This window comes from Onychostoma macrolepis, chromosome 22 (assembly GCF_012432095.1).
Source record: "Onychostoma macrolepis isolate SWU-2019 chromosome 22, ASM1243209v1, whole genome shotgun sequence".
Lineage (NCBI taxonomy): Eukaryota > Metazoa > Chordata > Actinopteri > Cypriniformes > Cyprinidae > Onychostoma > Onychostoma macrolepis.
Genome location: NC_081176.1, coordinates 4,408,983 through 4,425,169, shown reverse-complemented (window position 1 = coordinate 4,425,169; position 16,187 = coordinate 4,408,983).

Sequence of the window (16,187 nt, the reverse complement as noted above, 5' to 3'; positions counted from 1 at the left end):
TGCTTCATGCTGCAATGCATGCTGGGTAACACCACAGTATGAATAATTATTGTCACCACTGTTGAGGATCGTATGATAAGTGTTCATGTCTAAAAGCCTGAGCAATATAATTCTTAATTTTTCCAATATTTAATATTACGATGGCATTTGTTTAATAGTAAATTCCTGCAGTTCTGTAACAGCTGAACATCAGTAAATAAACCAAAGAGAGACACCTTCAAGATGTTCATTCAAGTGACATAAAAGCCAAAAGTGTAAGCTCATCTGCTTCCTCAAGCTTTTAATCCAGCAATGTGCAAATGTTTGTTGTGAAGCAATATTGCAATTGCTTAAAAGCAATCCATTCTCAGTTACTAAAAGGGTCAAGAGCCCAACTAAAGCAAACACTGATCTCCATGATGGTGGCATCATTTTAACCAATAAAACATCAACATCTGATCCTCTGTGATTCTCAGTAACAGCAGGTGTTCATCACTAATGCACAATCAACATTTAATTAGTCTCTCAATTATCTCTTAATTACCTCAACTCGTTGAGGTCTTGGGATTTGACTCGAAACTTGCTTGTGACTTGAAAGGAATGACTTGTATAAAGTAATGACATGCTGAGTTCATGGGTGGAATAAACACAGGGCAGGACTTTTACTTTCTGACCCTGGATTTGACACCTCTGGTCATAAATTAATCTATTACTTTTCCTACCTATTTAGGAGTCTTAGACCTTTCCAACGATATATAGTTTGTCATGATTAGATTAGGATTTAATTGTAAAATAGTGAAGTAAAGGTAGGCGTCCCACAGGGTGGATGGTGACAGTTAAGAGGTTAAGTATTTGAGATTATTTAAAAAACATGCTTTTTTCAACTAGCCTTCAGTTTTTAACTCAAAATCAATCAAATCAGTGCTGTGCTGTTCTCTAGACTCTCTAGGTCAATAATTATCAAAACAATGTTGAAAATTTGCATTTGGACAACTATAAACTGGTCATTTTATAATATGTTATTTACATAGTGTACCCAAAGGCCTATTAATACTAAAACAAAGCCCACAAACAGTGTAAAATGATGCATCATTTCATTCTAAACAAGCATGCAAAATTTAAGAGAAATTGGGCAAAAAATAACACTATAATATTTATAAAGTAATAAACACAGTGTTGTATGAGAAATTGCTATTTATAACCACTAGATTGCAGCGGAAGACCACCTTAGGCCTTAAAATGCTTGAATATATATATATTTGTTTTGTTTCAATAGCATAACATGACTTCTGTCCATACTAAATCAATGGTTGAAATTGAAAGTGTCAGATTAAGATCATAATCAGATCTCACCTTGAGTTTCCAATCATAACTGCAAAGATCAGATATGTTGAGTGCTCAGGAGATCTGCTCCAGCTCCAGCTCTGTAACGCCGCCTGAGGATCAGGGAACACAACATGAGAGATGGGGTGAAGGAGTGTTATAACAATACAAAACACTTGTTTTTTAATCTTAGTAGAAAAAAAAAGCAATAGTAAATACGTGTTTAGTGCAATGTCCTGGTAAATTTTAGTACCTATGTTAGTGTGCTCTGAGAGGGTGGATGTTTACTTGTTCATTGTGTGTCTGAGTAACTTTTCACCTGATTCCTCGCCCAACAGGCGAAAACCACAAGTATCACAACTATAAATAACAGCAGCAACACACATGAACACAGAATGAGAAACCTTTCGTTCCTAAAGCACAGGACTGAAGCATTTCGTTGAAGCTGACACACTGATAATAAGCGTGATAAATACATGCGTTCATTACTACACTGTAAAACCTAACAGTTAGGGTAACTCAAACCGATTGAGTAAACCGATTGCCTTAAAAACCTGACAAGTTAGGGTAACTCAAACCATTTGATGAAACTTATTGTCTTAAAACTTTTAAGTTTTTAAATCTAACAATTATGAGTGCACTGAACTTATTTCAGTTGAGTTCACTAAAATAAGATATACATTGCAGTTAAGTAATTAAGTGATTAATTAAGTGCTGATTGAGCATTAGTGATGAACACCTGCTGTTAACAAACAGAATCACTGACAGAAAGAGAAACACAAGAACAACATCTGACTTTAGACACATGCTTATCAACTGAAATAAAATGCATTAAATCTAAAAATCTGATTAAACAACCCCACAAACAGCATCACCAGCTCCACTTATTAATAACAAGACTGACATCTACAGAAGATCTTATTGAGAATTAACTAAGGTTTAGATGTTGATTTATTGTTTAAATTGAAGTAACCATGTTAGAGATCAGTGTCTGATTTAGTTGGGCTCTTGACCCTTGACTTTTGTGTTAGTAGTTCTGTTTCTACTTTTCTCTGGCTGTTATAACCATGTGTTTTGAAACATGTTTGTTATAACTCAAAAGCCCAGCGGAAATGATCAGTAGTTGGTTGTTATATATTCATAATGACAATCATCTATTAGTGAGTTGATCTCATAGAGATTTAACATAGACTCATCGTTTCTAGTTTCTGATTGAATGAACATATTGATTACAGTAAGATTATGCTAAGAGCCACTGGTTCGGTGACAATCAGTTAATATAAAGGACTTTCAAACAGTTTGTCCACAAAAGTTTTAATCTATGGTAGCAATTAGACTCACACAAACATCAAGAACCAGCTTGTGAACCTCAACAATGGTGACCATTAAAAAATAATAAAAAAATCATGCAGCAATGCATGCTGGGAGCCATGGATGAGTTTTGTACTATGCTAGTACCCAGTATGCATTGCAAAATTATTATTATTATTTTTTAATGGTCACCATTGTTGAGGTTTACAAGCTGATTGTTGATGTCTATGTGAGTCTATTTTCTACCATAGATTAAAACTTTTTGTGGACAAACTGTTTAGAAAGTCCTTTCTATTAACTGACTGTCACCGAACCAGTGGCTTTTAGAATCGCTTTTACTATAATCAATACATTAATTTAACCAGAGGTTAGACACACAATGAGTTGTGTTTATTCTCAATGAGATCAGCTCACTAATAGATGATTGTCATTATAAATATACAACAACCAACTACTGATCACTTCATCTGGACTTTTGAGTTATAACAAACATGTTCAAAGAACACGACAACCAGAGAAAAAGAGAAAACAAAAAAAAAAACTACTAACACAGAAGTCAAGGGTCAAGAGCCCAACTAAAGCAGACACTGATCTCTAACATGGTTACTTCAAATGAAACAATAAATCAACATCTAAACCTTAGTTAATTCTCAATAAGATCTTCTGTAGATGTCAGTCTTGTTATTAATAAGTGGAGCTGGTGATGCTGTTTGTGGGGTTGTTTAATCAGATTTTGAGAGATTTAAAGTATTTTATTTCAGTTGATGTCATCTAAGGCTATGGCTGAAGTCAGCTGTTGTTCTTGTGTTTCTCTTTCTGTCAGTGATTCTGTTTGTTAACAGCAGGTGTTCATCACTAATGCTCAATCAGCACTTAATTAATCACTTAATTACTTAACTGCAATGTATATCTTATTTAGTGAACTCAACTGAAATAAGTTCAGAGTACTCATCACTATTAGTTTAAAAAAACTTAAATGTTTTAAGGCAATCAGTTTCCTCAAACTTTTGAGTTACCCTAACTTGTTGGGTTTTACAGTGTAAGAAAAATGACACAACGGCGCTATTTAGCAGAAGCCGCCGAGTTTATGACGCCCCACAAAACATTATTTCAGTCACATAAAGAGCATCAAATGTGTCGAGGATTTAATGCTACATGATAATAAAACATTATTACACGTGTGCTGTGACAGTAACTCATCACCTACAAAGTAAACATTTGTGCTCTGAATGCCCATCACTGACATATGTTTGTCCACCCAACGGATCAAACCACATTCAGAAAACTACATCAGGTTTCAGTTTGACTCAGAAGATAAAGTTTAGTAAAGCACTGTGAGATCTTAACACGGTTTTAAATTTGTATTCTGGGTTTCTCCATTCACTAAAATTTTGAATATATATCATTTTAAAATAACTATGTTCACCGTGAAATAATGGAATATTTATGGGATCAGATTCCCGCCTAAAGTATTGCAGTCACAGATAAAAAAAAATAACAAGCGTGAAAACAAAATTTAAAAACGCAAGTAAAAATATATTGCACAAGATTTAAAAACGAAAGCAACATTTTTCAGAATAGCAAACAATGGTCACGGATAGAAAAATAATGAGCGTAAATCAAAAAATTAATAACGCATTTTTAAAAATAATAAGCATGAATCAAAACTTCAAACACGTTTAAAATCATATTGCACAAAATTGAAATATTAATGCAAAATTATCTGACTTGCTCACAAAATCATGTTTTCCTTGCTTATATTTCTCTGTTGTTTCTGCTCTCAGTCATTTTCTGCTCATATTTTTATTTTTTGTGTGCTTATGCTGTTTTCCCTTCGCTCTTGTTTCCACGTTCTGCGCTTGCTTTCCCAAATGTTGCGGTTAGAGTTTCATGTAAATCAGGGTAGATTTAAGCCTCATCATTGGTCCACTAGTTCTTGATTGACAGCTCCTCCTCAGCCAATCAGTGGAAGAGGGGCGGTGACGTCACTCCAGTGCGCCTCATTAGCTCCGATGCACAGTATTCACTTGTACAGGTGAAAATGGATAATCTATCATCTTTCCATACAGGACACCGTTATATGTGTCTGTCTGGCGATCCGTTAACGTTAAATGAGTAAATTGATCAATTAATTATGAATGAATGAATAATGTTTTTGCATCGACTTGCATCGATTTGACTACTGATCAATGAAAGTGATAGTGTTACAGAGAACAGGTCGATTTGATATGTACACAATGATTTATTTGCATAGTATGTGTATTTAAATAAACACTATGCAACAAGCTACATATATAATTGCATAAAATTAACGTTTTAAATATATAAGGTTAGAATACAGCAACAATATGAAAGTAAAACCCCCAGCAGGTGACGGCAAGTATCTTTAGAGTAAGACATTAAATCATTCATTCAAACGCAGATTCATTCAGTGAGAAATTAAGTGAATCATTCAATATGAAAGGCTGCTGTGTGTTGCTTGTAGGACACGGTTCTGCTGTGGCTTTGTTTGGACTCTTCATCAAAATAGAGGAAAATGAGAAAATAGTTACAACCCATAGAAAATTAATGGGAAAAACTATAATTTAGAGCATTTAAAAAAAAAAAAAAAAAAAAATCTGTCTAATAAAAATAAATAAATCCAACAGGAGATCATACAGTAAGCAAACAGACAGTGCTATTCTACACTTATTTACTATGAGGTTCCATTTGTGCCAAAAATGAGTCAACTGCTTTGTGGTTTGTACTGTACATTTGTCTTTGTCTACAGTCATTGCCTACTTGTTCAGGTAAATCAGTAAATGTTGGCATGTAAATTGTCTGTTGACGTCATCTTATTCTGTCGTTCTGTCGTCTTGTTCTGTCGTCCTAACAGTCATCTTATTCTGTCGTCCTAACAGTCATCTTATTCTGTTGTCTTGTTCTGTTGTCCTAACTATCATGTTGTTCTGTCGTCCTAACTGTTGTCCTGTTCTGTTGTCCTAACAGTCATCTTATTCTGTCGTCCTTACTGTCGTCCTGTTCTGTCCTCCTAACAGTCATCTTGTTCTGTCGTCCTAACAGTCATCTTGTTCTGTCCTCCTAACAGTCATCTTGTTCTGTCGTCCTAACAGTCATCTTGTTCTGTCGTCCTAACAGCCATCTTGTTCTGTCGTCCTAACAGTCATCTTATTCTGTCGTCCTTACTGTCGTCCTGTTCTGTCGTCCTTACTGTCATCTTGTTCTGTCCTCCTAACAGTCATCTTGTTCTGTCGTCCTAACAGTCATCTTGTTCTGTCGTCCTAACAGCCATCTTATTCTGTCGTCCTTACTGTCGCCCTGTTCTGTCGTCCTTACTGTCGCCCTGTTCTGTCGCCCCTAACAGTCATCTTATTCTGTCGTCCTAACAGTCATCTTATTCTGTCGTCCTTACTGTCGTCCTGTTCTGTCGTCCTTACTGTCATCCTGTTCTGTCGTCCTTACTGTCGTCCTGTTCTGTCCTCCTAACAGTCATCTTGTTCTGTCGTCCTAACAGTCATCTTGTTCTGTCGTCCTTACTGTCGCCCTGTTCTGTCGTCCTTACTGTCGTCTTGTTCTGTCGTCCTTACAGTCATCTTGTTCTGTCGTCCTTACTGTCGTCCTGTTCTGTCGTCCTTACTGTCGTCTTGTTCTGTCGTCCTTACAGTCATCTTGTTCTGTCGTCCTTACTGTCGCCCTGTTCTGTCGCCCTTACTGTCATCTTGTTCTGTCGTCCTTACTGTCGTCCTGTTCTGTCGTCCTTACTGTCGCCTTGTTCTGTCGTCCTAACAGTCATCTTGTTCTGTCGTCCTTACTGTCGTCCTGTTCTGTCGTCCTTACTGTCGTCTTGTTCTGTCGTCCTTACTGTCATCCTGTTCTGTCCTCCTAACAGCCATCTTGTTCTGTCGTCCTAACAGTCATCTTATTCTGTCGTCCTTAATGTCGTCTTTACTGTCGTCTTGTTCTGTCGTCCTTACTGTCATCCTGTTCTGTCCTCCTAACAGTCATCTTGTTCTGTCGTCCTAACAGTCATCTTGTTCTGTCGTCCTAACAGTCATCTTGTTCTGTCGTCCTTACTGTTGTCTTGTTCTGTCGTCCTAACAGTCATCTTATTCTGTCGTCCTAACAGTCATCTTGTTCTGTCGTCCTTACTGTCGTCTTGTTCTGTCGTCCTAACAGTCATCCTGTTCTGTCGTCCTAACAGTCATCTTATTCTGTCGTCCTTAATGTCGTCCTGTTCTGTCGTCCTTACTGTCGTCTTGTTCTGTCGTCCTTACAGTCATCTTGTTCTGTCGTCCTTACTGTCGTCCTGTTCTGTCGCCCTTACTGTCGTCTTGTTCTGTCGTCCTTACTGTCGTCCTGTTCTGTCGTCCTTACTGTCGTCTTGTTCTGTCGTCCTAACAGTCATCTTGTTCTGTCGCCTTACTGTCGTCCTGTTCTGTCGTCCTTACTGTCGTCTTGTTCTGTCGTCCTTACTGTCATCCTGTTCTGTCCTCCTAACAGCCATCTTGTTCTGTCGTCCTAACAGTCATCTTATTCTGTCGTCCTTACTGTCGTCTTGTTCTGTCGTCCTTACTGTCATCCTGTTCTGTCCTCCTAACAGTCATCTTGTTCTGTCGTCCTAACAGTCATCTTGTTCTGTCGTCCTAACAGTCATCTTGTTCTGTCGTCCTTACTGTTGTCTTGTTCTGTCGTCCTAACAGTCATCTTATTCTGTCGTCCTAACAGTCATCTTGTTCTGTCGTCCTTACTGTCGTCTTGTTCTGTCGTCCTAACAGTCATCCTGTTCTGTCGTCCTAACAGTCATCTTATTCTGTCGTCCTTAATGTCGTCTTTACTGTCGTCTTGTTCTGTCATCATAACCTTCATCAACGCAGTAAAGTTAGTTTCAAATTTCATATTCGACTAGGCTACTTTAGGGACCGTCTGCAAATTTACCTCACAGTACAATACAAAGTCCAACAATTAATTCAAATTACAGGACAATAGTAAATGCCTAGTGGGCAAAACTGACTAAATATAGTACAAACTTTGGAACATGATAAAACCCTCTTTCCTCTGTCATCAACATGTCAGTATTGAATGTTTCAGTGTCTGTGTGTGTGTGTGTGTGTGTGTACATACCTGTTTTTCTATTCAGGTGGGGACTTAAACCTGAATACACACAGACTCATGGGGACTCGTGTCACGGTGGGGACCTAAATTGAGGTCCCCACGGGTAAACAAGCTAATAAATCACACAGAATTTTTTTTTTTAAATCTAAAAATGCCTGTAGTTTCCTGTAAGGGGTAGGTTTAGGTGTAGGGTTGGTGTAGGGTGATAGAATATATGGTCTGTACAGCAGAAAAACCATTACGCCTATGGAGAGACCCCAAAAGGATAGCAAATCAGACGTGTGTGTGTGTGTATTTGTGTGTTGAGTGTGGGGGTGGTTGGGTGAGAGAGAGAGAGAGAGAGAGATAGATAGTCTATTTAAACTCTTCAAGAAATCTCTTAGGCCTTATCCTTTTCTCTCGTCTGACCCTTTCCTGCTCGGTTCAGTTAATTAGAATAAGAAACACATGTATAAAATAAGTTCATATGTATATTACTTGTAATATAGTTTTATATAATTATTTCACAAATGCTTATCTATAAATAGATAATTCAAGTAATTTTTAAAAATGGTTATAGATCATAAAAAGTGTTGCAACAATTTTACAATAAAGTCTCTTTGGTTAACATTAGTTAATGCATTAACTAACAGGAACTAACAATGAACAATATATTTTTAGATCATTTATTAATCTTTTTAATGTTAGTTAATGCTAACATTAAAATATTCATGTTCATGTTAATTCACAGTACATAAACTAATGTTAAGAAAGATAATTTATTAATCTTTTTTAATGTTAGTTAATACTAACATTAAAATATTCATATAACTATAAATTTTAATCATGGTACAGTAACTGATGTACATATAACTATACATTTTAATTAATGTAGTTGTCAATTTTGAACATAGTTTTGTACTTAATATTAACTGACATTAATAAATGCTATATAATTATTGTTCATGTTAATTATTAGAGTTAATGTTAATAACTGAAACCTTATTGTACAATGTTACTAAAGTTTTATATATTGTTCTGTGTGAGTGTTTTTCACAGTCTTGATGGTTTGGATTAACCCTGTCATTGCTGTATCCTTTAAAACCAGACTGCCAGAGGGCTACTGTAAATGCATGTTCCCGCTGGGCACCATTCTCCTGATGCCACCGGGGTCACATTTGCTCTGATGGCTTGGGCCCGTCATCACTGCTTGCAGCTATATTTATTTATTTATTTTTTATTTTTTTATTCTGTAATTAGAGATAGCACTGTTGTGAGGTTAAATATGGCTCGTGATTTCTGTGTGAAAATGTACAAATATGTGTCCATGCAGTTATTGAATGAAAACCACTACAACACACATACACACACACGCACACACACACACACACCCACACACGCACTCACACACACGCACGCACTCACACACACGCACTCACTCACACACACACACGCACGCACTCACACGCACGCACGCACTCACACGCACGCACTCACACACACGCACGCACTCACACGCACGCACTCACACGCAGTCACACGCACGCACTCACACGCAGTCACACGCACGCACTCACACGCATGCACTCACACACACGCACACGCACTCACACATGCACTCACACTCACACACACACACACCAGCAACAAAAATGTATTCTTCAAATTGTCCAACTGCTGGAAGTAAGCAGATTCAATAAATATATAATATTCCAGTGATTGATGTGGTGTTGAGTGTAGCTGGTTGTGAAATGTACTCACCTGAGTATCTTCAGCTCACACACAGGATTCTTCAGTCCCTCACAGATCTCTTTGACTCCTGAGTCCAGCAGATGGCTGTTGTTCAGGTTCATCTCTTTCAAGATGGTTTTGGAGGAGAGAACAGTAGCTAGAGCTGAGTAGCTTTTCTCTGTCAGCTCACAATTATTCAACCTAAACACAAAAACAGCATTATTTATTATTCAGCATATATTCAACACACATCAGATCAACAGGTCTTCATATCTGATGATACATGCAACTGACAGTCTTTTAAAATGATAAACAGAGACGTTAATCTCACGTAATTTTCTCCAGTTTGCTATGAGAGTCCATCAAAAGAGCAGAGAGCTTCTCCCAATCCAGATCTCCTAATTTATCTTCACTCAGATCCAGTTCTTTCTGTAATAATGGACATTTACCCAGAACTTCAGTGAGATAATCACACACTTCCTCTGCAGCAGGACTTTTCAAAACCTACGGAAGAAGATAGTAATTTTATATTAGATAATTATATTACAATTCATACATTTCAAGGATGATACAACAACTGATGATTCTCAGCTCTTAGTGGCTAATATCGATACTTGAGCATTTTAAATGCTACGTGTGCCCAAGTATTATGTCTCATACTCCCATGAATTTGTGCTCTACATTTATCCCATCCAAGTACACACAGAGGAAAGAGAGCACTGTACATTCACTCCCCCCACCAACCATCCCTGCTGGTACTGAGACTCGAACCCATGACCTTTGGGTTACAAGTCAGACTCTCTAACCATTAGGCCACGACTGCCCCTTTTACAATTTTACCAAACGGTGCTGCTACCTAGTAAAATTAAGAACATCTCACCTTAACCAGAGTGACTATATTACAGATGTTTTGCTGGTTTAATGAGAAACCAATGATATTAACTCTTCCCCCACAAGCATTTATTTTTTATTTTTTTTGCCAGCCAACGTACGTATGTATCCCTCGTTCCCTGAAGGAAGGAACGGAGGCATCATGTCCCGTCGCCACAGTTGCTGTAAAATTGATAAGTCAAAAGTATTAATAATATTGATTTTAACAATTATTATCAATCAATTATTATATAAATTAAATAACATGAATTAGGGTTGTGCAAAATTCTGCAAAAAAATTTTGTCTTGATATTTTCTGGGATTTTATCGATAACGATAATTAGACGATATTTTGCTGAGTGTGTTATTGTGCTGATATCTAAAAGATTTCCGTGGACAGCTGACTCCTGAATTTTTTTTTTTATATTCTTCATATTCTGTGTGGTCAATTCACAGCTGTAATAGAAATGAATAGGGCTGGACTGGTAATCTGGCATACCAGGCATTTTCCCGGTGGGCCAACGCACTGAAGGGGCCGACAGAATTAATTAATTAATTAATTTTTTGCCAAGGACCATCACGAGCAGCCAGTGGCCCATTGGTTTGTCTCCTGTATTGACAGCGTAAACCACCCAATCACAATGTGCTACAGACGGAGCCATGAAGTGTTTTGCTCCGCCTATATAAAGAACGCTTCACCTCAACTTCTTCCTCGTCGGCTTTTCCCACGTTTTCACAGCAGCTTTATCAAGAACAGGCTTGCTCTGCGGTGAGTGATGCGGGCCAAAGGCCAGGAGGAGGAGGAGAGGAGAGCAGCTGAATCGGTGAAGTGCTTGATTCGGACTCACAGCGGAGGCAGGCATCTATCCTGTGTGCGCGACATTAGTGCGCCATTTGCCAAAAAAATCGCGGTGGACGAATTTACGTTTTATTAAAAAGTGTCAGGTGTGTTCATAGAGGTTTCCATGGGCCAATGAGAATAAATCTAGATTTAAATTCGAAAAGACACCATATTGTCAGACCTGACGTTTTTTTGTTATCAAAAACAACTAGATGCAATGATACAGTACCGCCGCTTGCGTAGGGCACCAACTCCCAGGGGGGCACCATCCCAGTTGCTCAAAAAAAAAGAAAAAGTGATGCGCCATTCCCGCACCCGCGACTGCTCACATCTCATGTTTGCGCCTGAATGCAAATGATCATAATCGATGGATAACTATGCCCGTGAAAAGACATCAGCAATCCGGTGCCAAGAGAAGAAAAAAAAGATGAAAACGAAGCCCGTGCGTCACTTTCAGGTAGACTACATTCAAAATCCTGTGAAACTTTTTTGGGTGTTGACGTCAGGTCAATAACGTGTTTCGGTAATAATTTCACCACCAACGCGTCTAATATTCTCTCAGCGTTTCCATGTTCACTTACAAAAGTTTAACACGAAAAAAAAAAAATTCATGGTTCTTGTAGCCATGGGAACCGCAAATTAACCATGGTTGTGTTACTTCAAATAATAATATACAAAGAAGTATTAAGATAATATTTGTGTGGTTATAAAAACAAACCTAAGCCAACAACAGCCTTTAAAATGACTTAAAATGCATTATATAAAAACAATGAGGCAACCCTGCTGAAAAAAAAAAAGAATCACAAATGCCATTACAAACATTACAAACTATCAACTTTTAACCATTAAAAAACATTCTGTAGTGTGCTTTGGGACATATTCCATTAGGATTTAGAAGGTGACCATGTTGTGATGGTGTCCATTGTTCAACATTACATGTTATTACAAATGCCTGCAAAGGGAGCCAAAGGCCTGGTAATTGCTGCTGTTACACTTACAGCACGATCAAGTCCTTGTCTAATAGGCTATTGACCCAACATTTGATTCAAATATCCGCTTAATCTCTAATTTTTGGCCACCTTCTTGCTATAGATGAGTGGTTCCCAACCACGCTCCTGGAGGACCCCCAACACTGCACATTTTGCATCTCTCCTTTGTCTGACACCCATTTCAGGTCTTGGAGTCTACTAATGAGCTGATGATCTGAATCAGGTGTGTTTGATTAAGGAGACATGGAAAACTTTTGGGGTAATTTTTGAAAAACTTTTGAAGTTTTGGGGGGCCTCCTGGATCGTGGTTGGGAACCACTGCTATAGATGACATATAGATGAATTGTAATTGTAAATAATACTATTTATTTATTTACTTTTATATTTGATTAAAGTTCTATTTTGACACCTATATTAGTTATTTTGTTTACTTCCATAATATTTGAGGGAGGCACAACAATACAATCCTGCTTAGGGCACCCATTTGGCCAGCAGCAGCCCTGCAATGATACATATCTACGCTACCAGTCAAAAGTTATTGAACAGTAAGATTTTGAATTTTTTTTTTTTTTATAATTCTCTTCTGCTCACCAAGCCTGCATTTATTGTATCCAAAATACAGCAAAAGCGGTAATATTGTGAAATATTTTTACTATTTAAAATAACTGCTTTCTATTTGAATATATTTTAAAATGTAATTTATTCCTGTGATCAAAGATGTATTTTCAGCATCATTACTCCAGTCTTCAGTGTCACATGATCCTTCAGAAATCATTCTAATATGCTGATTTGCTGCTCAAGAAATACTTATTATTATGAATGGATTATTTGATGAATAGAACGATCCAAAGATCAGCATTTATCTGAAATAAAAAAGCTTTTGTAACATTATACAATACACCATTCAAAAGATTGGAGTCAGTATAATTTTTGTTTTGGGAATTAAAAATTATGGAAATGAATACTTTTATTTAGCAAGGATGCTTTAAATTGATCAAATATGATGATAAAGACATTTATAATGTTACAAAAGATTTCTATTTCAGATAAATGTTGTTCATCTGAACTTTCTATTCATCAAAGAAACCTGAAAAAAAAATATACTCCGCTGTTTTCAACATAATAATAATAAATGTATTTTGAGCAGCAAATGAATGATTTCTGAACGATCATGTGACTGGAGTGATGATGCTGAAAATTCATCTTTGATCACAGGAATAAATTACATTTTAAAATATATTCAAATAGAAAACAGTTATTCTAAATAGTAAAAATATTTCACAATATTACTGTTTTTGCTGTATTTTGGATCAAAGAAATGAATTTATGTAAAACAGTTCTACAATTTTTTTTTTGTACAAATTTTCAATCATTTTTTTTTGTAAATATTTATTTTTTTATCATTATACCCTCATTGGGGGCTGAGCCCCCCTAAAATGAAAATCCTAGAATCGTCCCTGGAGCTGCCCATTGCATCCCTGCGCTACAGAGACTTCTCTGCTCATCAGCGAGGATTATCGTTGACTCTCCGCTTGTGTGTCTTTGGGATTATAAATAAACTGTTTGTTTTGCATCCGCTACTGAAACCTGTCTCTTTATCGCGTGACAACTACTAAGTACTTAATTAGTTAATTACTCTGTATTATGACACCTTAAAATAAAGTGTTACCCAGTTTTTAACCATGGATGAAATTAACCATGGTTAATTTTTTGTAAGGGACGTGCCATACCAGGCTCAAGTGGAAATAACTATAATTCGAATATATATTTTGAATTTGAATGTAATCAGTGTTATTTGCAGTGTAGCTAAATCACAACGAGATAAAAATCTTGAAATTCAAATAGGGTTTTCTGTACTATTATTAAAATATGCCCAATTGCCAGTGTTAATGCGTGTTTTATGTTCTGATCTTGATTACACTGCATTAAAGTTCAATAGTGTTTTCTCGTCAGAATGATGCTCCTCTAATGGTCTTTACAAATCTCTCAAGTATTTCAAACAAACAAATGACCTAAATATGCCCTCCACTTAATAAGTTTATTTGCTGTAGTGTTTTAATACTCTTAGGCTATAATTCCGGGTAAAACTCACTACTCAGGTCATCAAATATGTCAGTATATTTTCCATATTTGTTAGTACAACATGCAAAATCACAATTAAGTAGGCTATACTTTTTTACTACATAATATTATCCTTATTTATGAATAAGATTCTCATACATGCAGAATGCTAATATACAACGGAAATGGCTTATTGAAGCAATTGGACATCATTCATTTGAGCAAGCTGATGACTTCTGCCAATACGAGGGACAGGGGCTATTAGCAATGCAACAAGAGATCAACTTAATGCAAATTATGCGAGATATGGTGAAAACAGCGAGTGCTGCATCCTAAATCATATACTGTCTGAGTAGGTGCTACATTTTAATTTGAACTTACTTTGCAGCTGTTTGTGTTGTACTCACTTAAAATAGTTGGGTTACAAATGACGCAACATATAGTCCTAAGGTTGGTTGATATAGTGCCAACATCTTTTTGGGCTATTTTAACCCAATGGATTGAGTAGTGAGTTTTACCCAGTAAACTGGGTCATAAAAAAATAATTTGTTGTGTTACTCAGACAAAATTTTGATTTAACCATTCTGGTGGTATTATTATTATTATTATTATTGTCACGAATCCTGTCCCTGCACTTCCGTTCTTTCTCCACCAGAGGTCACTCGCTCACCACATTGACTCTCACACCATACTTCACACTGGACTTCATTTCCCATCATTCATTGCACTGCAGTGTTAATTTTGGCAGGCATTTTTGATTTAGTCTTAGTCTTAGTCTTGAGACGAAAATGCTTAATAGTCTTAGTCACATTTTAGTCATTTGAGTATTTCATAGTTTTAGTCTAGTTTTAGTTGACGAAAAGTCATTGTATTTTTGTCAACTTTTAGTCTTTACTTTTAGTCAAAGTGCAGTTAACAACATTTATTTTGGTAGCTATTTTATATGTAGTATTCAAACAAAAATAGGCATCAATTCTTCTCTCTTTAGACCAAATCAATTAAGCTTATGAGAAATTCGAATCAATTCTTTAATCAAATCAATAATTTTTTGGTAGAGATACAAATTAAACTAATTTTTCAGATACAGTAGCTTTACTTAATTATACATTTATTTAACATCTTTTGTTGGTTAACATTTATGACACGGATAATTAGGAATGCTGTCCCTTTAAGACGGAAGGCATGCATGTAATACTGACACAAATTCAGTTTTCATCCACCTGTTTACGCTCACTTAAGCCATAACTGACTGTATTTATGTGAGATACTCTGACTCTACACGATAGACACAGGACTGCTGTGTGTGTATTTGAGCACTGAGAACTGATCGCGCGCTGTACTGAAGAAGTGGAGCTTGCGCGCGCGAGAGAGAGCGCTTCTATCAGCGCGACTCCTCCTATCCCGCCGTCACTAACTTTAAATTAATCGACAACGAATTGTGACTCCCGGGAAAAACGGGACGTCTGGTCACCCTATCCCTAACCCTTCGGGTGCTGAGGCTATTGTTTCAGATCGTTAGTTTGCGTTTTGATGGCCTATCCGTCCGCTGCGGCTGCCGTACTGAGACTAGATACGCCCCTCATTTGATTGTAATCCAATGACAGAGACGCACATTTTGAAAGACAAGACAGTTAATTTAGCATATAGGATGCATTTTGAATGTCCGGTAGTCCTCAAATAACATTTTAGTCCCGTCTCGTCTTGTTAATGAAGACGCGGCATAAATTTCGTCATAGTTTTTATCATCAGACATTGATTTTAGCTCGTCAACGTCTCCTCTTAGTCACAGAAAAATGGTTCGTTGACCAATATTTTTCGTCTTAGTCTTCGTCGACGAGATTAACACTGTTGCACTGATTGTGCACACACGGCTGATTGCACTAATCACATGCACACCTGATCCTACGCACACACAGGTTACATGCCTTATTTAAACCCTGGACTTTCTTTCCCTCACTGCCGAGTATTGTATAGCGTTTATCACTCTCTTA